Consider the following 24368-nt stretch of genomic DNA (forward strand, 5'->3'; position numbering starts at 1 on the left):
CTTAAATGACATGGAGTGTAGATAATACATTTATTTTACAATCGCTCAGGCCTCGTCTCTACATACACAGGTAGAGTGGTTTTTTTTTCTATGTACCATCCACACAAACACTATTTTAAGTAAATCTCTGCATAAAAATACGAAAACAAAACTGAGATGCTGTCAGCAACATGTCAAACCAACAGGCTGTGGAGGAGGAGGTAATCATATGTGTCAAGTTGTTTCTCAATATCATACTCACATAGAAAGTTAGCAAAACATGAAGTCAGTCCACTGACACTGTAGTTCTCCTAAAGCCGGAACCTTTTTGGACAACTGCAAAGTTTTCTTATTGCAAGGACAGAAGCAGCGTCCTATGATTCGAAAGATATTGTTTACTTTATTACTACGGCTGTCAAAATTAACGTGTTAATGCAGATTAATCCATCATCGTGATTAATCTGATTAAAATTTTTAACACAATAAACCCATCTGCAGCACAGATGGGCTGAATTTCTCTGGCAATGTATTTCGGGAAGTTTGTCCAAGTAGAGTTAGCGCCACGCATGAACAAATGGTCAGTTGATCCGATAGTGACAGGCATCAGAACCGACCCATAAAGATGGACGACACTAAACAGCATGTTGGCCCTCTGGATGGAAATATGAGGACGACAAAACCAAAGACGGAACAGTTGTTTCAAGTTGTTTTGTTGAAACTTTTGAAGGTGTTTAATAAATGCGTTGAGTACGTATATATTCCCTTCTTTCTTGAGTCTTTTTGTTCAGGCAAAATGAAACGCAATTAATATAGATTTTAAAGTAGAAAAGCCCTCAGAGAGCACAGACCTGCACAAAGGCAGATCAGTTGCCACCCCCCCCCCCCCGATCACCACCAAAATGCAGTCATTCCTTGTGCCAGTATCAACATTTCCTGAAAATGTCATCGAGATCCATCCATTACTTTCTGAGTTATCTTGCTAACAGACAGACAAACAAAAATCCAGCATTTCATTTAATTGTGTTTGTTTCCTTTTTCCTTAAGCTCAACATAACTTCCGTTTATATAGATCTTATAAAGCTTTTTTTTTTTTTTTTTTTTACAGATTTGCAGATGTAAAAAAAAAAAAAAAAGAAAGACATCAGATTAACCTGAATACATGCATGAAGACATCAGAGTACTGGGGAGAAATCTAGGTGTGTTAATCCGATTTTTCATAATCAGAAAACTGCGGTAGTGGGATAAAGCCTATCAGATTATCCTGTTTACATGATCACTTGAATAATTTGAAAACTCCAGAAATTGGATAACGACGGGAGTACTGGTGTGCATGTAAACAGGCTCACTGATTCACCTTTAAAACCCATGGAGTTGGATCAATGACACACTTGTTTTTATGTTCAGTAATTGATATATTTGTTGAAAAAGTCACTTTTTCTTCAGTTTTCTCTGTTTTCATATAAAACCTTTGAATTTATGCTTTCATCTTCTTTTCCTTTGGGCTGTTCCCTTCAGGGGTTACCACGGCAAATCATCTGCTTCTATTTAACCCTATCCTCTGCATCCTCTCCTCACACCAGCTACCTTCACGTCCTCTTTCTCTACATCCATAAATCTGGTCTTGGGTCTTCCTCTAGACCAGTATCAACCTCAGCTTCCTTCTACTAATATATTCACTATCCCTCCTATGTACATGTCCAGACCATCTCAGTCTGGCCTCTCGGACTTTTTCTCCTAAACATCTAACATGTGCTGTTCCTCTGATCTACTCATTCCTGATCTGATCCATCCTGGTCACTAGTGATGTGCGGATCAATACTGAAATATCAGTATCACCGATACCAGATCTTTACATTCTAGAATCGATTCACAAATCAAAATTTCGATACTTTTGATACTTTGGTTATTTGAGGTAATGTATTTGAGGAACACAGTGGAAAGTAAGTAAACTATTGGGATCCAAATGATACGCAATTGGTGGGAACTACTTCTTCTTCCGCCTGGGTAAGTGTGTGCTGCGTCACGCTTCTCAGTCAGTCCTTCCCAGCCCTAAGATACCTGGGAATGACTGCCACTTCTGTACCAGCGGAGAAAGGTTCTGAGCAAAAAACAGAACAGACCAAAGGAGAAAACAGTAAATTCCTTTAACAAAAACTTGTAAATGAGGGAAAGTGTCGATGTTGGATGCTTTTTGTTGAAGTGTTACATGTTCATTTTTTCATGTTCCAACCGGCTGTATATGTAAAGTGTCATGAGAAAACTTTTGTTATGATTTGGTGCTATATAAACAAAATTTGACTTAATTTGATGTTAATTTGATTTCATGTTAACACATGCATGCAGCGTGAATTAATATGCAAGTTTTCATTTTTATAATAGTTCTTAATAATTAAAGAATAATTACTCTCATGTCTTGTATTTTTTATGAAGTTATGATTTGAACTAGACAATTTTTTTTTTTTTTTTTTTAGATTTTCCATTCCATATATTAAATGTATTTGTACAAAGTATTGGTATCAGTGATACAAGCCTGAATTTTAATCAGTATCAGATCAGAAAGGAAATCCGGTATATTGAACAACACTACTGGTCACTCCCAAAGAAAATGTCAGGATCTTAACCTCTTACTCTGAGCTTTGATAAACATCTAAATTAAATAGAGAAAAATACATGATTTACAGTGAAAAATGCTAAATACAGAGAACAACATCATAATAAAAAGGTGATAAATCACTCAACAAAGCTTAAATAGAGAAAAAAAATAATTTGGGACCTGCCATTAAAGTAGCACTGGGTCTTTATGGGTTCAGAGTAAATCTGCCTAATGTTCCTCACATTTGTAAGAGAACAGATACATGGACAAGAGGCTCCTCATCTCAGGGCACTGCTCAGACACCTTGGCTAAATAAGGAAAATATTTGCACACAACATCAGAGCAAAGGAATGTAATGTTTCCTGGGGCTATTAACGTCCTCCTGAGGAAAAAGACTGTCAGCAAAAGTCTCCCTTCGATACATGTTCGAAGGTTTAGAAGGTGCACATTAATGCCAAACACCTCCTCCTCATCCAGTTCTCTGCAGAACCTGCAGAACCATACGATCCTTCTCCTGAGACACATTCAAGATAAACACATAAATGACAAATGAACAAATGAAGTCAGGAAACAGCTCTTTGTTACATGACTTGCTGTAAATTCTGTTAAAGGTTCAGTTTATAGATCGAATTCAAAGATTGAGTTAAAATAAACAATTACAATACGTTATGGAATTTTAAAGACTTTCTGGGCGCTGACCGAACTGTTGAGAGAAGCGCTGAAAGTTTGGATCAGTCTTATTTCAAGAGGTTCTATGGAGTATTGATATTCCAGACTACGAACAGAAGGTGGGAGTCGCGTACTAGAACAAAGCCACGGCTTCAAACCATAAATAAATTAAAACAACCATTGGTTACACATGTCTGTATTATGGTGTCAAAGATTTCTCATTCAGTCAAAATAACATCGTGTCAAATATTTTCTATTAGAGCTGACAAAAATAGATATAACATAAACTAAATACAGTTTATCATCTTTTCTTGGTCATCAGGTATGACCTATCTGGATGTTCAGAGGCGCCGTAGTGAACATGGAAACACCGTCATCTTCTACAACACAGCTGTCAAACATGCGGCCTGGGGGCCAAATCTGGCCCACCAAAGGTTCCATTCCAGCCCACAGGATGAAAGTGCAAAAATGAACCTGAACAGTCCAGGCTGTCAAAAATCATTTTGGTTCAGGTTCCACATACAGACCAATGTGATCTCAAATAAAAATAACAACCCAATAACCCATAAATAATGACAACTACAAATTTTCTTTGTGAAAAATTATGTGGAAAAAATTTAAGTGAAAAAAATAATGTTACACTGTGAAAATATTTACATTTGCAAAACTATTCTTCCACAATAAAACGCAAATAAATACATAAATAAAAACAAAGATGCACAACCCGAAGTGCAATTTTAACAATATTCTGCCTGTTACTAAATATTTGGTGCATTTATGGATCCACTGTGATCTGTAGTTGTGTTAATAAGAGATGTAATATTGTAGAAATTGTTCAATTTTTAGTTCCAAACTCCAAATTTTTAACAATATTTGACCTGTTACCAAATGTTTATGTAACACTGTGTGTAAATGTACATTTATAAATAATAAATCAAGGCATAATATTGTTAAAATTACACTAATTTTTCAAATGAAATTTCTGTTTTTTCAGGTTATTCACATCTTTTTTGTAAAATGTAAATATTTTCATAACTTAATTGGGATTTTTTTGTACTAAAACAAAAAGAAAAACTTGGATTCGTCATTATTTATAGGTCATTAAGTCATTATTTTACTGGTCTGGCCCACTTGACATCAAATTGGGCTAAATATGGCCCCTGAACCAAACTGAGTTTGACACCCCTGTTCTACAACATTGATTCTGCTGTAAAACCCATTGAGTTTGATCAAAGACAGTGGATGGACACACTGGGTTTACGTTCAGTTAATGATAGATTTGCTGAAAAAGTCAGTTTTTCATCATTTTTTCTCTCTTTTTGATATACACGGTTATTTTAAAAAGAATGAACCGATTTCATTACGCAATATTTTAATAAGGAAAACCAATAGAAAAGTCCAGCCAAGTCACAAGTATTCTACTTACAATCAACTTTTATTTCCAGTTGTACAAGTGTTCAATGTGTCCACCACCTGCAGCACAGACAACATCAATGTGATAAGAGGATTCCTCCCAGATACGTATCAGCATATCACAATCCACTGAGTTGATTGCTGTTGTTATTTGATGTTTAAGGTCATTGAGGCAGCCATTCAAAACTTAGAAAACTCCTCTTTCAAATGGTCACTGACTCATTCCATGACGATGCTTTAGAACTGAAGCAATGCGGTTCATTCTTTTTGAATAATCCTGTGTAACCCTCAACTTCCATCTTAGCTTTTATGAACATCTACTTGATAAATATAATCAATTAAATATAAGAAAATACTTGATTCTCACTGAAAATTCACAAAATACAGAGGATCATTTTCAGACATTTCCCTGTGGTCCACATAAACTGTAAATGCTATGCTTGGGTCTGAATTCTTCATTAATTCAACTCCACAGGTCCATCTTCAACCCTATTTCTGAGTAATGACACCAGAAAGGTCGTTTTGAGCGCTGGCCCTTTAAATGCAAATGAGCCACTTCATGCCCCTCCCCCTGCAGGTTGTTGGCTGTGCTGCTCTGTCCCGTTCAACCAACAACTGAACATTTAACAACTGAACATTTTAGGTAATCGGCGAGAAGTTTGGACATATTTTCAGTTTTTACTCCAACTGCTGCTGCTGACAAACAATTATGTCGTACTTGGAGAAATGTTTGTCAGAAGTCTTGACCTTATATGTGCAAATGTTGTGACGTAAGTACTTATAAAATGTAACAAATTAAGCAGGAATTAAAACAGGTTGTAGAAATCCACTTGATTTTTGCCAAAATAAATATAAAGATAGTTTTGCAGCACCTGAAGGGTTCAAATTCAAACTTTAGGAACTAGTAAAGTCCCTAAATAAACAAATAAATGAACCAAAGACTCATAAAAGTGGGTTTAGCCAGTATCCCCTCCCACCCACCTTGAAAGAAAAGACAGAATGAAACAAAACACAAACACAGAAGAAAAAGAAACAGAAAAAAAACCTAACAAAACAAAAAAACACCACTGCTGGATGTGCAATAAAATAATTAAGATTAAAGTAGGTAATTAAAACCAACTAAGGGATGGGGGTGGCTAATTATAGTTCATTCATAGAAGCCATTTAGGTTAGATTAAAACTGTTCCTCAGGATACATTATAGAAAGACAACTGTCTACTACCTTTAACGACAACACATGGAACACCAAGACAGATCCTCCCCCCCCCCCCCCCCCCCGATCACCACCAAAATTTAATCATTTCTTCCTTGCGCCAATATCAACATTTCCTGAAAATTTCATGAAAATCCATCCATAACTTTATGAGTTATCTTGCTAACAAACAAACAAACACGCACGCAAACACACAAAGCAAAGTGATGACAATACCTCCTGACTGAGGTAAATATATACAGGGTGGGGAAGCAAAATTTACAACATTTTGAGGCAGGGATTGAAAGACAGTGTATGACCAATTAGTTTATTGAAAGTCATGAGAATTTATTTGCCACAAGAAAATTTAACAGAATAGAAAATGTTTTTATTCTCTGTGTCCTCCTTCTTTCTCAATAACTGCCTTCACACGCTTCCTGAAACTTGCGCAAGTGTTCCTCAAATATTCGGGTGACAGCTTCTCCCATTCTTCTTTAATAGTATCTTCCAGACTTTCTCGTAATAGTTTTGCTCATAGTCATTCTCTTCTTTCCATTATAAACAGTCTTTATGGACACTCCAACTATTTTTGAAATCTCCTTTGGTGTGACGAGTGCATTCAGCAAATCACACACTCTTTGACGTTTGCTTTCCTGATTACTCATATGGGCAGAAGTTTCTGAAAAGGTATGGATAATAGTGTTAGGTATGATTATGACATCAATATATGTTTGGTTTCAAAACAATTGACATAGTGCCTGCTGAGAAAAAACAACTAAATGTTCATTGTAAATTTTGCTTCCCCACCCTGTACATGTCAGATATTACTATGTGTATGAAACTCCAATAAAAAGATAAAGAAGTGGGTTTAGCTAAATATGACCCCTTTAAATGAAATGAATAATATCAAGATACTCTTGAATCAGATTCAACACCAAATAAATCACAATTCATCATGTTCAACGTACTGAATATATAAAAGCAACAGAAAAGAGAGTTAAAAAAGTGTAACAGAACATAAAGAACCACAGACGCCATGCTGTTGATATCCTTAACTCACATCCCTCAATACAGATTTATATGAAACAGCACATTTCTGTCATGACAAGTAGTAAAATACCTGTAAGAGCAATTTAGGGAAGGCAGTTCTAGTGAAATGGTGTTTTTCAGCTCATTCCGTACCCACGATGCATGAAAAGAGAAAGAAGTTTCGCAGAGCTCCGAGTTCACCCTGTGAAGGAACATTTACGCGGCAGATTTAGTGTTATAGTCGCAAGTGCTGTAGGATAAGAGGCTGGAGATGGAAGTAGGTACTTTACTTAACAATGTCTCGGCAATAAAAAGCAACATATGCATTTTTCTCGCCTGATTTAGAAGCAACCGTCCTACAGACTCATAGTAAACACAGTAGTGAGTGTGTGAGCTGGCATTTGTTCAGTTTTATTTATGGCGATGCGATTTACATTCATTAAAGTTAAGATGCAAACTGTATTATAGTAACACAGTATGATTGTCTAACAGAAAGTTTTTGCTTTTTCCAGATAAACAATAAAAATGAACGGTTTTGGTGTTGTTAAATAATACGTTTACATTAATCCATATGCATGTGTTTGTAGGAGGAGACTTTTTCCAAACATGAACCATCTTCTTTCAGGTTTCACATTCACTCCAATATAAACTCAACTGGGTCAGATCAGTCAAATAATAGGATAATAGCTTAAATTTGTTATTTCCTTGTGGAAATTTAAAGTGTTTTTTTTTTTTTTTTTTTTTTTACTATTGTGTTTTTACTACTGTTGTTTTGAAGTTTGTGGATACTGCTGGAACCTATAAATTTCCCTATGGGATGAATAAAGTATCTATCTATCTATCTATCTATCTATCTATCTATCTATCTATCTATCTATCTATCTATCTATCTATCTATCTATCTATCTATCTATCTATCTATCTATCTATCTATCTATCTATCTATCTATCTATCTATCTATCTATCTATAATTATGTTCCGTAATAGCAAAAAGTTTAGAAATTAAAGGAGAACACAAAGTTGTATCCAACAAAGGGAAGCCGCTCAAGGTTCTTCAGGTACATTCACACCGACACAAAAATAACGCTAAAAATGTACCTGGAGTCGACCTGAGAACACCTGGGGATTTTCTTTTTTGACATAAAATTTTATTTTGTAAAATGTATCACCTCTCTGTAAGTAGTTTTGGCTTGAATTTATATTAAGAATAAATAAATAAATCAGAGTTATACTTGCAAGCACTTTTTAACATTGAAATTCAAGCATTTTCAAGGATTTCAAGCCCCCGTACCAACCCTGATACTGATAGGTTCTGTTATTATTTCACTTGAGATCATATTGGTCTGTATGTGACCCCTGAAATAAAACAAGTTTGACGTCCTTGACTGTGAATATCTTCAGTGTAATTTTTGCTCTTCCCAAATTTATCCCACAACCTGGATTGGAACCTTTGTTTGGGCCTGTTTTGTTTTGTTTGACTCCCCTGGTCTAATGTTAAACAATGAAATGAACATCAATGTATGAGACAAAAATTATGATAAAAATGTACCTGGAGTCGACCTGAGAACACCTGGGAATTTTCTATTTTGACATAAAGTTTTATTTTTCAAAATATATCAGCTCTCTGAAGGGAATTTTTGGTTTGAATATATATTAAATATAAATAAATAAATCACAGAGTTATACTGGCGAGCACTTTGAGGCACTTTTCAGACCTTGAAAACACAACATTGAAATTCAAGCATTTTCATGGATTTCAAGCCCCCATACCAACCCTGATACTGATAGGTTCTGTTATTATTTCACTTGAGATCATATTGGTCTGGTTGTGACCCCTGAAATAAAACAAGTTTGACGTCCTTGACTGTTAATATCTTCAGTGTAATTTTTGCTCTTCCCAGATTTATCCCACGACCTGGATTGGAACCATCAGTTGGGCCGGTTTTGGCTCACAGGCCACGTGTTTGACTCTCCTGGTCTAATGTTAAACAATGAAATGAACATCAGTGTATGAGACAAAAATTATGATAACAATGTACCTGGACTCAACCTGAGAACACCTGGGAATTTTCATTTTTGACATAAAGCTTTTATTTTTCAAAATGTATCACCTCTCTGTAAATAGTTTTGGCTTGAATTTATATTAAGAATAAATAAATAAATCACAGAGTTGCACTTTGAAGCACTTTTCAGACCTTGAAAACACAACACTGAAATTCAAGTATTTTCAAGGATTTCAAGCCCCCGTACCAACCCTGATATTTATGTTATTATGTTATTATTTCACTTGAGATCATATTGGTCTGTATGTGACCCCTGAAATAAAATGAATTTGACGTCCTTGACTGTGAATATCTTCAGTGTAATTTTTGCTCTTCCCAAATTTATCCCACGAGCTGGATTGGAACCATCAGTTGGGCCTGTTTTGTTTTGTTTGACACCCCTGGTCTAATGTTAAATAATGAAATGAACATCAATGTATGAGACAAAAATTTCGATAAAAATGTACCTGGAGTCGACCTGAGAACACCTGGGAATTTTCTATTTTGACATAAAGTTTTATTTTTCAAAATATATCAGCTCTCTGAAGGGAATTTTTGGTTTGAATTTATATTAAAAATAAATAAATAAATCACAGAGTTATACTGGCGAGCACTTTGAGGCACTTTTCAGACCTTGAAAACACAACATTCAAATTCAAGCATTTTCATGGATTTCAAGCCCCCATACCAACCCTGATACTTATAGGTTATCATGTTTTTATTTCACTTGAAATCGTATTGGTCTGGTTGTGACCACTGAAATAAAATGAGTTTGACGTCCTTGACTGTGAATATCTTCAGTGTAATTTTTACTCTTCCCAAATTTATCCCACGACCTGGATTGGAACCTTAGTTTGGGCCGGTTTTGTTTTGTTGGACACCCCTAGTCTAATGTTAATCAATGAAATGAACATCAATGCAATCAAATCTTCCCTGTAAACCGTACATTCTGGAAGTTGCGTGTAATTGTTGACTTCAGATGATTCTTCCACGCTGTGACATGGAAGCTCTTTCAGTGTTTGATGGAATCTCAGTTTTCACGGTTTGCGATCCAGAATGCACAGCGCTGAATTTGTCAGCAGAGGCTTCAAATGGGGCGCCTCTTGAGCCAGAACTTATATCTGACATGAGAAAGCTCCCCGGTTCGTTTGAAGTCTGACTCTCTTTGACAGAGCTTCCTCCTGACATCAGACGACTCCACTTCTACTGTAGCAGGAACAGTTGCAAAGACAGAAACTCAGCCATCTTCTCTTCTGTTGCCGTCACACTCATCGCTGGAAGATACGAACACGAAAAAGCACAACGTTATACAAACTCCTGCAGCTTGGATTAGACCAGTTTCTCAAAATGTGGGGCGGGCCCCCTAGGGGAGGCATGAGGGCTTGCCGGGGGGGGCATAGGATCACTCCTGGGCGTTTTCTTTTTTTCTTCAGGTTAGAACATGTAACAGGTGGAACTAATGTTTTAGCATTGGAGCACCCTAGACTCATTTTAGGGACATACAACAAACCAATCTAGTGCCATGATGATCTGTCACTAGACTAGACAAAGTTTAGGTTTGGAGAAGATTAAGATTCCTTATTGTCAGTATACAGTACAATTTACCACACACTGCTTTTAACCCATCTCTAAAACATACAGGATAGTGATGGGACTTTTGGCTCTTTGAAAAGAGCCGTTCAATCAGGAGCCGTTCACTGAAAAGAGCCGTTCAAAAGACTGGCTCTTTTGTGTTTTTTGCATTATTTTGAAACACTAATGTTTTAATGACTAAATAGGCTATATGTGATGACTAACATTACATTTTAAAGGTGTTTAATTGGCGCGGCAGTAAATATTATCTTACGGAAAAAAATAGTTAAAATGTGTGGGCTAAATACATGACATGAGAGGTGACATTAGGCAAAGGCTGGAATTTGACCAAAAACATCAGGGTAAATTGTATGGACTAGTCTGTAGCCTAAAAATGAAGAAGGAAATAACATTTTTCTTTGGCTCATTACTCACAGGTGGTCACTCACTCACTCACTCTCAAACTCTTCTCCAGTTTCAACCAGTCTTCCAGCTCCGCCTCCTCCAGTACGCTCACCTCACGCTTCAAACTGTTGTTTTTCTGCTAACTTCTTGCCATGAGACATGCGCAGTCTCCTCCTGCCCAATGCCTCCCCAGTGACGCTAAATTGACAGGCAATCAGACACTCCCTCCTTGGAGAAAAAAAAAAAAAAAAAAGAACGGCTCTTTACAAAGACTCGGTTCCCATCGTTCATTTCAAAGAGCTGTTCAAAAGATTTGATTCGTTCGTGGAACATACCACACACTGCAAACTAGGAGCAGGAGCAGTGGGCTTGCCATAGTAGGCACCCGGGGAGCAAATGGGGGGGTTAAGTGCCTTGCTCAAGGGCACATCAGCCAACAACTTTTTCTGCTAGTCTGTGGAATCGAACTGGCGACCCTTCAGTCACAAGCAGACACTCCAGCCCTCTAGGCCCTGGCTGCCCCATGAATGGACAAGGAATGGACTGGAAAATAAAAATGTGCAATGTTTCTATTTTGGCAGTTTGTAGAGTTCTGAGATGTGCAAAGTAAATGGGCTCACTGACCCACTGATATTCTTCAAATGTTTATCTTTGTTATCAACAAGTTTGTTGTTGTAAAAAAATTTAACTCTATTATCATAGTTGGAAGATATGAGGATTCTGTTGGGTTTCTGTAAATTGGCTCCAGAGTCTGGTTTAGACCACCTCTACATGTAAAGTGTTCGGACAAAACTTTTGTTATGATGTGATTCCATGTAAATGAATTTGATTTGAATTTTGATTTGGTTTAACCCATAAAGACCCAGTGGTACTTCAGTGGCCATTCCAAAATTAATTTCTTATGCGATTTATCACCAAAACAGAGTGTGTGTTTACAAATATCTCCATTTAAAGTTTCCTAAGATGCTGGAGTAGTTGTGATGTTCCATGTAAATGTAGAAAAAGTTTTAAAACAACATATATTGTCTGTTAAACTTCAGCCTGAACTGACCTTCATTTGAAATCCTCATTCTAAACGTCCAACATCCATTATTCATGCGTTCTATGAGGTTCTCATATTTGTAAGGTCACAGCGACCTTGACCTTTGACCCTCCAGTTCCCTGAAACCAAGTGGATGTTTGTCGTAAATGTTCTCTGATCCTTCAGGGCGTCCATGAGGTAAGAATGGAAAGATTTAGGTCCCACTAAACTTGACCTTTGCCCTTTAGCCCAAAACCTTTAGCAGTTCATCAACTTTAAGTAAAGTTCAGGACGTTCTTGGACATCTTTAAAACAAAATAGGGACTGACAGATCTTATGTTACATTCACACTGGAGGTCTTGCTCACTTCCGAGTTTTGCTGAAGTCTGATTTTTTTTTTTTTGCCTGGTTGTTCACATTAAAATTCAAATGCAATGCCATCAGACTCATGTGCACTGATACAAATGCATTTAAAGAGTTGTGAAAAACAAAGAAAACTGGATATTTTCACTAATTTATGAAAAAAAAAATGCCCGGACAGGATGTGAAAAGAGGACATGTCCGGGCAAAAGAGGACATTTGGTCACCCCATGCCAGGGGTAGGCAACCTGTGGCTCTTGGACCGTTTCCAGTGGCTCAGTGTGTCTATGTCAAGAACCATAAGGAAATGAAGAACACACATTTTATTTATTAAATGTGTTTGTTTTTTTTTTTGTTTTTTGTTTTGTTTCTTTTTACACATTTTTCTATTATTGTCGTAACCATAAAGTGATTCTGATGTTATGCAGTTGTAAAATTGTAGACTATAATCCAAATGAATTAAACAGTAATAATAATAATAATAATAATAATAATAATAATAATAATAATAATAATAATAGTTGTAGTAAAAGTAGATCACTTTTTAATTTTATGACACTGAAGGTATTCATCTGCAAAGAAAGTCTTCACATACCTGTTGATTTTTGCATGAAAATAATGACAAATATCACTGTTTTCTTTACTTCTGTAGTTTCTTTGTGGTTCTGCAAAAGCACTGAAACTTTGATTTATTCTCCACATATTCTGTACAAACTAATCCTAAACAGCTTCTTAAATAGTTCCCACTTTGAGGAACGATAGAATCAGAATCAGTTTATTTGCCATTTGCAGAAAAACAGCATTGGAAAACAAGTGGAAAGAGCTCAGCATAAAAATACATAAAAGACAGTAACAAGATAAAAAAAAAACTATGAAAAATGACACGAATAACTGTAAAAAAAAAAAAAAAAAAAAAAAAGACAGGTGCCCCTTTAGATCGACCAACACTCACTTAGACAAAGTGCATGAATATAAAGTGCATTATTTATACACAAATACAAAAATAAAACATACACCATACATTGTTAAGTACGTGATATGGAGTTGTTAAGGCTACGCACAGCACTGGGAAAGAAACTGTCGGCAGACCGAGAGGTAGAACATTAGATAGAACGATAGCATCTGAAGGGTGGAAGAACAAACAGACCAGTGCCAGGGTGACCAGTAGGGTCCTTTACAATACCTAAGGCCCGGGACAGAAGCCTAGAGCTGTACATGACATCAAGATCTGGCAGGTCAGCACCAGCGGTCCTGTAGTCGAAATGGACGACTCTGTTTAAGGTTTAAGGGTATCTTTTGGCTCCAGACCGTTTTATTTTTCTATTTCTGTCCTAAAATGGTTCTTTAGATTACAAAGGTGGCACACCCATGCCCTATGCCACAGGTGTCAAACATGCGGCCCGGGAGCCATATCTGACCCATCAAAGGGTCCAGTCCAGCCCTTGGGATGAATTTATGAAATGCAAAAATTACACTAAGAATTAACAATCCTTTAAGTTCAGGTTCCACATTCAGACCTATTCAATCTCCAGTGGGCAGGACCAGTAAAACACTATCATAATGACAAATAAATAAGTACAACTCCAGATTTTTCTCTTTGTAAATGTAAATATTTTCATGTATTTACACTAAAACAAAGTGTAATTTCGCAAAAAATGTGAATTACCTAAACAAATATGAACAACCTGGAATGTCATAAGAGAAGTAAGTAGAATTTTAACAAGATTGTGTCTGTTACTAAATATTTTGTGTGTTTGTAGATCCACTGTGATCTGTAAGTTATAATGTGCACGTGTAAATGATAAACTGAAGCATAATATTGTTAAAATTACACTTATTATTTCAGTTTGTTCATGTTATTCACATTGTTTGAAAGGATAGTTTGTAGATGTAAACCTTTTCATGATGTATATTTACTTTTATCGCTCTAAAACAGAGAAAAGTTTGAAGTTGACATTATATTATTATCTTATTATTTTACTGGTTGGGCCCACTTCCGCTCAAATTTAGCTGAATGTGGCCCCTGAACTAAAATGCGTTTGACACCCATGCCCTATGCTATGCGGATCCATCTAATTCCATCTTCTGACCGTATCCGCAGCTTTTGACGTACAGAAGTTTCTCTCCCGCAGCGACTCTGACAAGTTTTTTGGCTCTTGTGAAGCGTAAAAACACAAGTCCAACATTTTTAATCAAATCTGTAGAGGCCGGTTTTGCAGAGCCCTTCCAGCCACCTCTTAGCAGAGCTCGTTGCAACTGTACCAACACATGACAAGCGTTGGTGCAAAGCTCTGAACATGTTCCAGACAGCTTCAACAGCTGTGTGGGAGGAAGCCACCCGTCTCACATCTCAGCTCTGTTACCTCACTACGTCCTGTTGCCACTATTCGCAATCCCTGTTTTCACCAGTGGCATATTTTGCAGTCGGTAAACCCTTGACTATCGAAGGTTGAGGATCGAGTACTTGTTCTGGTTTCCAACACATTTGTTCTGTAACAGGCTCACCTCGTCCCCCTCAGACAGGCCTGGACCACTTATCTTCATTTTATAATGTAAAGGGTCAGACCTGTCTATATCAGACGTCACCGTGCCCTCTTCAGTATCGTTAACCGTTTCCTCGTCTCCCTCCACTCGGTGTACAGCACTTCCTCTCTTCCATCTCCATTTAAGCCGACCCTCTGACATTCTGACAGTACAGGTCTCTTGGTATTAAAAGGTGATTTGGTTCAGTCTGTATCTCTGACATTTTCTCCCTGTGCTATTTCAGTAAAAAGGAAGATTAAAATCAATACATGAAATCAAGTCCAGAAAGTGAGATCTGATGTGTTTAAAAAAGTCTAAATTGTGTACAGTATAAGTAGCTCTTTTTTTTTAATTTATTTTCATTGTGCATCTCAGAAATACAATACAAAAGAAAAAGAAAGAAATTCACATTTTATGATATAAGATTTTGTGACATACAAAGTATAAACCCCACCCCCCATACCAACCCAACCTGGATCTCAAAATACAAAAACCAACTAATAAAAACAAATTCATGTGTATAGATGAAAGAGAATATAATTTACAGATATAAACAGAATAGTGATCAGGATAGTCATAGATAATTATGTTGCACTCTTTCTTTAACCATAATATAAACACCATCCCACATACTAAGGGTTTTTTTTTTGACTGGCTGCATGCATCCGGGCCACTGACCTCTCCATCATAACTATATCAAAAAATAATTGATCCATTGTTGCTGTGATAGTGTATGAGGTGGCTGCCATCTCAATGCAAGCATTTTCTTGGCTGCAGTGAGGGCAGCCCATAATATGCACCTCTTCTTAAGAGAAAGTTCTAAGGTAGAGTCATCATTAACCCTTTCATGCATGAATGAGAACATTAATCAAGACTTTTTTTTTCTTTATTCCTCTTTTGGCATTTAAAAAACAATGAGATTATTATTAATTTTTTTTTTATGAAGCTATTTTTCATGGAGTTGCAAAAATGTGCGTTTAATTTTTGAAGCAACGAAATGTGTCTTTACTGATATACTGTGTGAAAACTATGAAATAAAAACATTTAATGCCACTAATTTGATGTTTTCTCACATTTTAACATACACTACAAACAAAAAGTTATGGATATTTAAAATTTTTAGGCTATTTTTTTCAGTTGGGATTTTTGCACAACGCTTTTTACTTTTTTTGTGTGTGAATTGAATTGAAACACTTTTTTTTTTAATGACCGGACATAGTTTCATTTACAAATGGCAAAAATGACAAAAAAAAAGGCAAAAAAAAAAAAAAAAAAAGAAATATCCTTACCTTTTTGTTTGTAGTGAACTCCAATACTCGTCACTTCATGGAGATAATATGCCAAAAAAACTCCCGTAACTTTTGTTGTTTATTACAGTCTAATAACGATAACAAGGAATTGATTTACACTCAAACATGTTAGATCAGGTTTATCAAGAACAGCAAAGTTACCATAATGTTATCAATTGCAGTGTATTGTGTTGGCAGATATGACACTAAAATAACGAAATCCATGAATATACAATAGAACAGCTGGGGAATAACTGTCCACTGTAGTGACCACTATGCATGAAAGGGTTAAGCAGAAGTAAAGATGTTGATAATGGGATATTAATCTCCAGCATACCACTCAAAGTGACAGAGATTTGCTTCCAAAAATCATACACTTCAGGACACTTGCAATACATATGTATAAATGATCCATAAGTTGCTCTTCATAAAGGACAGCAATTAAAGTTATGAAATAAGTAGGTCAATTGGAAAAAAAAAATATGTCTAGACATCTCTAGAAGTCAGTTTTCATTGTTTGTAAATGTTGCATTGATGCATTGACGTCAGCTGATCCAGTGATGTAAATTCTGTATTCAAATCCACTTATATGAGATTCATTTATCCACATTCTCCAACAGTCTGAGCAGGAATGTGTCCTAGAGGGAATAAAGGCCCATTCATGCTCACTTTATGTACGTAAATAGGTACATCTGTTTCAGACGGTGTCAAGCGTCATTGCCTTCATACTTGGATGTGTCCATTGCATTGGAATGAAAGTCTGTCAATCAACCCACCTGAGGGCGCCACTCTGAATCAGCATACTGTCCGAATAGAGGGTATGCATGTGACGTCCACTGAGTGGCAGAAAGAGGGAGATGAGTAGCGGCTTTGACTTGAATACTGCGAAAACTTTAGAACAATCTGAAAAATAGGGAAGAGCTGTTGTGCCATTGATCGCACAAATAGGTTTAAAAAGCACTCGGAGCTATCGTTTTATCAGCTACCTAAAGCCAAAGACAGAAGAAGCAGATGGATCGCTGCAATTCATAGAAATAACTGTAATCCAGGCAACGAAACCTGGATTCGTGTCAGATAACGTTAATTTATGCTGTATTCTTGTGTAAAATCATACCTTAAATTACATATCGTTTTGGCTAACATTACTTCTTAGAAAAGCTCTTCATGTTAGCATCTGTCATTTAGTTCTATATTTCAGAACTGAAACGTTTTTGTCTTCAATTTCTTCAATTGTGCTCTACATGATTTGTAAACTAGCTTAAACTGAGGCTAACCTAGTTTTCCAAATAAGGGGGTACTCTAGCACAAAGCTGTTGTAGCTGTGTTGTATCAAGTATTTGATGCTAACTCTACTTAAATCTCCACAGTACCAGTAGATCATCCACTCACTTGGGTCAATACTAAGGGTTCAACTCCAGTAAATCAGTAGTGAACTGTGAGCACTACTGCTGGGCCTTTACCTTGGCAATCACCGCCAAGAAAATACATCTGCACTGACAGAAAACCTCAAAAACAATAGTATGTTGAATTGAAAGCACTCACCAGCTGTAATCCTCTAATTAACCATGACCAGGATGTCAGCAACTCTTTGGCTTTTTTATGCTTTCAGCCTTTGCATTGGGTATTTTCCCCAGTGTTGAAATCAGGTTCATATAAATGTCAGGATACGTGATTTCCGGCCACATACACTGGTCTACAATTTTTTAGAAATGATTTGCTTCAGACATTAAATGTGCTAAATGTTAAATATTTTAATAAGATTAATTGGAAAATAAATGGCAAAAGTGCCGGTTTGCTAATGTTTTCAAGGTATATGATTAAGTGTTATTACACATACAGGGTGGGGAAGCAAAATTTACAATGAACATTTAGTTGTTTTTTCTCAGCAGGCACTACGTCAATTGTTTTGAAACCAAACATATATTGATGTCATAATCATACCTAACACTATTATCCATACCTTTTCAGAAACGTTTGCCCATATGAGTAATCAGGAAAGCAAACGTCAAAGAGTGTGTGATTTGCTGAATGCACTCGTCACACCAAAGGAGATTTCAAAAAGAGTTGGAGTGTCCATAAAGACTGTTTATAATGTAAAGAAGAGAATGACTATGAGCAAAACTATTACGAGGAAGTCTGGAAGATACTATTAAAGAAGAATGGGAGAAGTTGTCACCCGAATATTTGAGGAACACTTGCGCAAGTTTCAGGAAGCGTGTGAAGGCAGTTATTGAGAAAGAAGGAGGACACAGAGAATAAAAACATTTTCTATTATGTCAATTTTCTTGTGGCAAATAAATTCTCATGACTTTCAATAAACTAATTGGTCATACACTGTCTTTCAATCCCTGCCTCAAAATATTGTGAATTTTGCTTCCCCACCCTTTATATATTGGTTTATGTACATTTATGTAATAGTTTTATAAATCTTCCACTAAATCGAACCTGTAAAGTGGATGTATTCTAATGTGCAGACAGTGTTTTGAAGTAGACCTTGTAGCTCTGAGACAAATAATCCTTTTGAGTCAAACTCATTCTCTCGTTAATTCTTGAGTTTCACATTTTGACCCAAGGCTGTATCTTGGAAAGTTCAGCCAACCAGCATTTTTGACTTGATTTTTCTTTATCAGTGACTCTCATGTGGTAAAATTTCATTACTTTTATTCTGGAAGCATTTTCCTTGTAGACCAGTGATATCAATGTTCTTAGACCACTTGTTGTTTGGTAGCTTGTATGCATCCATGTCCAGTCCAGTTGTCTTTAATTTCATGTTATATTCCACATTTTTCCCGGTCTCGCTGTAGTTACTGCTATGCTCCGCCATGTTGAGCCGGTTTGTTTTTGCCACTCGGTCTGACTTAGAGGGGCGTGGCCCAGGGGGGAAGTGACGTTTGTGCATTCTCTCTATACCATGATGAAGAGTAAAGTTTTTGGAGAAGAAGAAAGTTAATAACAACAAACATGGAGACGACATAGGAGGTGTTACTAATGCGGATACTAATGTTGATATTCAGAAGGGTAGTGATCATAAAGTAGCGTGTTGACCCGTGGTAGTTTTTATGCTGCTGTGTATTCATGCATGCTGTACCGCATTTGTCCAACAGTCACCACAATTTAATCATTTCTTCCTTATCCCATTTCCAACAAACCCTGAAAATTTCATCCAAATCTGTCCATAACTTTTTGAGTTATGTTGCACACTAATGGACAGACAAACAAACAAACAAACAAACAAACAAACAAACAAACAAACAAACAGACAAACAAACAAACCCTGGCAAAAACATAACCTCCTTGGTGGAGGTAATAAGTTAAAATAAGTAATATATACAGTACGAAGTATTAAAACTTGCACAGTATTGCGGTCAGAATGATATTGCACAGAAGCAGTAAATATTGATTGCACAGTAGCAGTAAATATTGATTGCACAGTAGGTGGCTGAGAGGTAGTCGGGGGGGTCGGGAGGTTGGACAGAAGTCAGTGCATGTGTGAGTTCAGAGTGGTGATGGATTTGGAAAGAAACTGTTCAAGAGTCTGTAGATACGTTGGTAGCTTTTCATTTACTCACACAGTCCATCTTTGAAAAGTTCTGCCATTTCTAGGAGTGTACCCATGTTTTCGTTCCGCTGATCTCGTAACATGGCTCTAAAATCACACTCCTACAATCACACTGTGTGTCGGCTGATGACAGGTCTTACAGGATGTCCAGGAACACATTTCTTCTGATGGTTTTACAAATTTAACATGACCACATCACAGTAATTTGCAATGGCTTACATCCACCAACCGGCCAATAGGAATGCTGCATCAAATGTCAACATATTGATCAACATGACACTAGTGCAACATCCGTAACTGTTGGTAAACAGGATATGATGACACAGATGGGCAACCAAAGGAAATGGACCACTACAATGAATACATTACATATTCCTCTGAATTTCTATGCACATACATGAAGTGGAAATAAATATTATACTAAATTATCAACTCAATAAAATAATATAGGCCTTGTCTTTGTAAAATTTTCTAATGTTCTGTCCACACCAACAGAGATGAAATGGAGGAAAAATCTGTGCATAACACTCATGTTTTCCAAAAGATAGATAGATAGATAGATAGATAGATAGATAGATAGATAGATAGATAGATAGATAGATAGATAGATAGATAGATAGATAGATAGATAGATAGATAGATAGATAGATAGATAGACTTTATTTCGAATATAAGTTGGCAAAAGAAATTCCACATTTTAAAGGACACTCCAATGTATGGGAATAAATCAACCAAAAAAGAAAACAAATATCACATAAATGTAAATCAATTTCATTGTGGCTCTTTAACAATACTTTAAGCCCAAAAAGGAGAAGGACGAAGCTGAGCTAAAATTGTCCAGCCCCAATTTTACATGACTTGGCTTCATCAGCTAATGTATACACTGCAAAAAAAAGGGGTGTCTAAAAACAAGATAAAAACACTAAATCGGAGGAAAAAGGTTCTCAAAACAAGTGAAATATGTGTCCATGCAGCTAGATAATTTCACTTGGCAAGATTTCTTGAATTAAGATTGTCTACAGATGTATGAACACTTAAAATAAGAAATTAACTCTTAAGATAAATCATCTAACACTTCTAAATCTAAGGTTTTTTTCTATCTTGGTAAGAACCAAATAATTTGCAGTGAACAGTCCAGAACAAAGAATATGACAGTTATTAAATTATAACAAATGATTCCAAGCTGGTCCTAAGTCTCAGATAAACCATAGTTTTTGTCCAACCTGTGGACACCGTGGATAAAACTGGACATAGCAGACTCAGAGGCTTTAATCTGTCATGAAGGTGTAGTTTATTCATTTGTTTATTTAGCAGGGACAGTAGACATTAAAGATGCGTGAGACTATCGTCACCAATTTTTCATCAAATCTGTAAAACCCCAGTCATATCCTCAGTATCACAAATCTGTAAGTCTTTCTGTGATTACTCACCAGAATCTCTTCCCTCACGGTGAACAATTTCAAAGTGCACTCCACCATAAACAAACCATCCATTTACAAACAGAACCGGTAGGTAACTCGGGCATCTTCGGAGATTTGTCATGACATGCATTGTGGGAAGCGGAGGTTCGCGCAGCCACCTGACAGCGGCAGCAACACCATATAATATCACATGGATGCAACAAACACGATGCAGAAGCGGCTGGAGGGAAGCGGAGCTCCAGCTGTTTCTGCGTCATGTTTGTTGCAGTGGCCACTGCCAGGCGGCTGTGCGAACCTCCGCTTCCCACAATGCACATCACGACAAATCTCCAAAGAGGCCTGAGTTACTTACTGGCTCTGTTTGTAAACAAATGGTTTGTTTATGGTGGCGTACACGTCGAAATTGTTCACAGTGAGGGAAGAGATTCAGGTGAGTAATCACGGAAAGACTAATGGATTCAGGATATTTAGGCTATGACTGGGGTTTTACAGATCTGATGAAAAACTGGTAACAAAAGTTTCCCGCTGCTTTAATGAACATTCCTGTAAATGTGCCAGTATTAGAAAACAAGCTAAGTTCAGTTGTAAAGTGTTGGCTGTCGATGTGTATTCTTTACATGATGTGGATTTGTCCATTATGCCAGTCCAGTTCAGTCTGGTCCGGTCCATCTCCCAAAGGTATCGGTGCTGGCCTCCATCTACTGCAGGTCATACACTGATTACTACACCTGGATTTGATGTTTCAAGTGCAGATTCATTAGACAAACACATAATAGACATGAGGAAAATGGGGTGAGATGCCACAGAAAAACAATCTCTATGTTTTCTTTGAACGCAGAGTTAAAAAAAAAAAAAAAAAATGTTTTTTTTTTTTTTTTTTTTTACTAGAAACAGCATTTATTAACAAAGGACCAAAATTTAGAGAAATATACATAAATAAAATAGTTCACACTGTTACTTGGAAGTCGCTCCATTCAACAGGAGGGAATTATTTTTCACTTTTTTAAACATCTGTCATCCAGGTTAAGAGGTTATTTCTTGGGTCATGTTCCCAGTCTGTCACCATATTTTATGTCAGTTTTTAGACACATATGACTGAGATGCTGAAAATCATCGAATGACTTTTACTTTCTCTAACCCTTTGCATCTCTTCTGTTCTATTTGATAATTGTTTGAGCTTCCTTCTGCCTTTTCCTCTGTCTGTGACCCATGTCTGTCTTCATGCCATCTTCCTTCTCCTCCTCAGAGAGTGGGATGTGATCAGTGAGGGATGAGGTGTGGGCCTCTGTGTCACAGTCATTATTGACCTAGTCAAGTTAATGGAAGATCTGAATTAATGTGCAGAAGCTGGAGCACGAGTCCCTGCACAAATGCAAAACTATGGATACAGATATGGAACATGTCATATGAACTGTATGTTTAAGTCAAGGTCAGAATTTAGCATTTTTCATTTGTGCACTGGAAAAAATCTAAATCTTACCAAGTGTATTTTTCCTCATTTCTAGTCAAAATATCTGATCACACTTAAAATAAGACATAATCACCTAAAGACGAACTTTTCAGTGAGATGTAAGAACTGAAAAATCTTATTTCAAAAAAAATCTTACCATGATATTTTTCACTTTATTAAACTAAAAAAATCTGGAAGTAAGCAAAAAAATCTGCCAACAAAAGTGGCATAAGTGGCATAAAAACACACTGATTTCAACACAGGTTATTTTAGACCCATATATGGAGGTGTGGAGGGTCCAGACACTCATAAATCTAGGGGTTAAAAACATTAGGTGTTGTCGTTTTTTTCCGGTCAGGTCGGGTTGCTGGTTCACATACATATGCGTCATTATTTGTAGGTAATATTTACAGTTCAGTGCTGGTGTTGATCACCGCTGTGCTGAAGCCGGGGGATTGAGCCACATATGGCTCAGATCAAGTGAATGGTGTAAGTCACTGCTAAAAGTACCAGCTTCTTTGTAGTCCGGCTACTGCTCGTCATAAAATGTGGCAGGTAGTGAAGACAGGAGGGTCTGATTTACACCAGGAGCCGCCGCTGGTCAAAGTGTCAACGTTTCAGAGCTTTAATGGGAGAATGCCTCAGTCCAGTGGAATGTACCTCTGAGGAGAGCGTTGTTTGGAACAGAGGACTCGCCTATTTAAAGCCAGAGCACGTCAGGTCATAATCACGGGGCCTGTATCGAGGTTACTGTTGCTTATGTGTTAATGAGATTATCTGTGTCATGTATCGATCCTTCGGTTAAACCCTGACAGACACACGTCAAACTGTCCGCGGGGGAATATGAGGATGGACACACCGACAGTTGTTGTTGTTGTTGTGAATCGGCTGCTGTGGTCTTACAGATGTGTGTCTGAGGCCGGCCTTCAGGCTGCTGTGTTTACCCGACAACATATCTGTGATCAATAAAAAGCCTTTGTGCTAAGCTCGATGATCTCGACAAGAGAGCCTCTCAAAACAACTCAATATCATCGAGCTCTGAGCGTCTGTCTGGGTCACTGCAGCTGTTCTGATGGCACTGATGGGGTGGACTGTAGAGGCGCACAGTTTTGGACATCACTGTCTGCGCATGACCAAATTTGACTTTCCATTTTGATGATTTTGATCAAAAAGTCATTTGTCTCTGCAGATGCTCCAGCAAATGTGACGATTAAAGACCAAGGCTTTGAGGGTTTGAGACCAATACCAGGTAAGACTGAGTCAACACTGAAACCAGACTCACATTATTAGAGTTTATCCAAAAATACAGATTGATAAAAGAGGTGAGAGGATTCCAGTTACCAGTGAGTATCAGAATTAGAAAAGACCCCCTAGACATTTTTCTGATGTTAACAGTTTCTGGTACCCACGTCATTAACGATCAATCAAATTCACCGGTGGATCTAGAATAAAATGGAAGTGGGGTGCTATATATACATACATATGCGATATCCTTCTCTGAATTGTCATATTCCTGCTTAGTCATACAACCAAATACACACTTTAATTTTAATTAACCCTCAAACTTAAATATAAATGTCACACCTTGAAATGTAGCAAGACAATCAGAGCGCAAATAGGTCGACTTGAAGACCAATGGAGATTTATGCTCAATATGTAATGCTTTACATTTTAAAGACAATTTGACAGTTTAGTGTTGCTAAATGACCCACATCTTTACTTTTAAATTCATTTTTGCTTTAGTTGGACCGAGGGATGTAACGATATGAAAATTTCATATCACAGTTATTGTGACCAAAATTATCATGGTTATCATTATTATCACGGTATTCTTGAAATTGCGCTCAAAA

At 36.9% G+C, this 24368-nt stretch overlaps 1 long non-coding RNA gene across 1 annotated transcript; it reads right to left on the reverse strand.

Annotated features, from left to right (window-relative positions):
- Positions 1–1945: 1945 nt before the first annotated feature.
- On the reverse strand, positions 1946–13232 carry LOC115416946 (uncharacterized). Its single transcript, XR_003935066.1, has 3 exons — positions 13223–13232; positions 2874–2880; positions 1946–2018 (listed from the first exon to the last, which is right to left on the reverse strand). It is a non-coding gene; the product is annotated as an uncharacterized LOC115416946 (long non-coding RNA).
- Between the last annotated feature and the right edge of the window lie 11136 nt (positions 13233–24368).

The sequence above is a fragment of the Sphaeramia orbicularis genome, chromosome 3, assembly GCF_902148855.1.
Source record: "Sphaeramia orbicularis chromosome 3, fSphaOr1.1, whole genome shotgun sequence".
Classification (NCBI taxonomy): Eukaryota; Metazoa; Chordata; class Actinopteri; order Kurtiformes; family Apogonidae; genus Sphaeramia; species Sphaeramia orbicularis.